Here is a 2,500-nt window from a genome sequence, read left to right on the forward strand (position 1 = left end):
CTGTAGTGCTGCCCCCACTTATCTCTCCCTTTGCACTACGCCATCCCCCACACAGTAACTGTACCTCCCGCCTGTGAACCCAAGCCCAACATCTGTTAAAGTGGGGTCGAGGCACGCCTGCACCGCCGCACACACACACAGGAGCCTAAACATCTGTATTGGTGCAATCAGCCCTTATCCTGGGCCTCCGGGGACTGCGGAAGAATGAAGGACGGACCATAAGTATGACAGGAGAGACAGACAGATAGAGAGAAAGGGGAAAGGTAGCAAAGCAGGGGAAAATTGGATTTACTGGATTCATTCACACTGGCCAGAGTCAGCGCCGCTAGCCTTTGGACTACAGCACCCTCGAGACGGCCATCTCACAATACATGGATCATGAGTGAATGAATCCTGCTATTCCTGTCACCATTCTCTCTCTCTCTCTCTCTCTCTCTCTCTCCCTATCTTTGTTGTGTCTCTGGATTCAGCTGTTAGCCTGTTTGTCTTTCACTGCCTGTCTGTTTCTGAACTGTCTCTGTTTGTGTTGCTCTCAAGGTTCTGTAGGATAAGATTAGAGCGTCCACTCGAGAAGTGACATCATGTTCTGCTCTTACCTGTCTGTGCTGTGGTCTTTGTCCAAGCCGAGCGGAGGCTCGGCTTGAACAAGTGGCCTGATGACGTCACAGATCTAGTAGGAAACTTCCCTGCTTGCCTGAGTTCAGCCTATTTCTGTCAAACACGTCAGCGAGAGGACCTGCTCAGACTGGAGAGCTTCAAGACCAGCTATTTCTGGAGGGAGCAGGCTCAGCTTCTTTGTAACGTAAACGTGATGTGCACCATGTGGCGGCCTGGTTGAAGATGTTTGTGAGATGGACAAGTTATGTGCTTAACGCTCTTCCAGAACAAAGGCCTATCTTTGAACTTACTGCTCCCTGTGGTGTGTGTGTGTGTGTGTGTGTGTGTGTGTGTGTGTGTGTGTGTGTGTGTGTGTGTGTGTGTGTGGCAGGGGGTTGGGGGCATTAGCCCCATCGACAGCCAATTAAGTTACTGGCAACCTGTGTTTATAAAAGGAAGGGTCTCTCTCTGTTGTTCTTCTGCCTCTCCTCAGCCTTCCCTTCTATTTCAAGAGCTTTACAGCTCTCAATTAGCAAAAGGAATGGGGTGGGGAAAAGGGTGTGTGTGCGTGTGTGTGGTTGTGTGGTTGTGTCTGGAGGGGGCAGTTCACTGGCATAGTTCCTCTTTGAAGTAAGCCCCTGAGACACATAGATGGTGAGAAAAAGGGAAAAAAACGAGATGAAGTGAAACAAAAGATAAATGGAGAAAAACAGTCAGTGATCTAAAGTGTGTGTGTGGGGGGGGGGAGTGTGTATGAGTGAAAGAGAGAGCAAATGAGAGTTTCTGAGCTGCATGTACCACCGAGTGAACTTCAACCTTTGACCTTTATTTTAGCGACATCACTAAATCCTTGTGTGACCATTTACATGTACACTGACCCCTGCGTGGCTTAACCCAGCAGGAATGTGTGTGTGTGTGTGTGTGTGTGTGTGTGTGTGTGATTTAGAATATAAAAAGGTCATGATGAGAAAAAAATATTTATAGAATATTCTGAACAAACGCTGTATAAATGGTGATTAAACACGTGGTTAAGTGAACCTGAAACATACAAACATACCCAAGCAAATTTAGGATATAGTTTAATCAGCTCAATTCCAAAAGTAAGCATAAGTGTGTGTGTGTGTGTGTGTGTGTGTGTGTGATTTTAGCCTTGTTATGTCATACTCTGACATCCCAGGGTGAGACTAAACACTTCCTCTTGTGTTTGGGAGAGTGAGTAATTACAGTATCACAGACGAGAAAGAAAAGAGCAGAAAGAAGAAAAGAGAAGAAAAGAGAAGAAAAGGCTCTCAGTGCCGAAACAAAGAGAGATTTCAGGGGGGGGGGACAGAGAGATACGGAAAGAGGGAGTCTCAAATACAGAAGGCAGCAGTGATGGATTGTGACAGACAGAATTTGTTGAAAAGGAGAAGAACAAAACCAGAATTCAAACCCAAACTGACCAGTTGGGATTAAAGAAGGGAAGGTGTCAGAGGTAGAGAGGGAGAGAAAGTTCTACAATCTGTCCTTCAAGGAGGTCCAAATCACACGCAAAACACCTATTCATAAAGATATTTACTCTCTCTCTCTGCCTGTGTGTGTGTGTGCGCGCGCGCGTGCACATGTGTGTGTTTGTGTTTTCTTCCCAGCGCAACCTCAGCACCAGCTGATCTTCAATAGCAACACCGACCACTGGCATACACACACACTCACGCAACTTGGATGGCCTGAGGCACACCCTGTGCTATGAAGGGGACTTCCAGAGTGCACGCACACACAGTATTGTACTCAAAAGCAACCCACACACATCCATACTTTAAAGCTTAAACAATCAAAGTTCATAACTTTGCTGTGACACTAATTGCTAATGTCTGGTGTTCGTCCAAAGCTGCCAGTTTATGCTCATCCAAGCACACACACAGCA

The 2,500-nt window shown here is 46.6% G+C and overlaps 1 protein-coding gene across 2 annotated transcripts in view; it reads right to left on the reverse strand.

Annotated features, from left to right (window-relative positions):
- sema3b (sema domain, immunoglobulin domain (Ig), short basic domain, secreted, (semaphorin) 3B) overlaps positions 1 to 2,500 on the reverse strand; it is a 36,224-nt gene that overhangs the window by 8,511 nt on the left and 25,213 nt on the right. The window lies entirely within an intron of this gene.

The sequence above is a fragment of the Electrophorus electricus genome, chromosome 23 (assembly GCF_013358815.1).
Source record: "Electrophorus electricus isolate fEleEle1 chromosome 23, fEleEle1.pri, whole genome shotgun sequence".
Taxonomy (NCBI): domain Eukaryota; kingdom Metazoa; phylum Chordata; class Actinopteri; order Gymnotiformes; family Gymnotidae; genus Electrophorus; species Electrophorus electricus.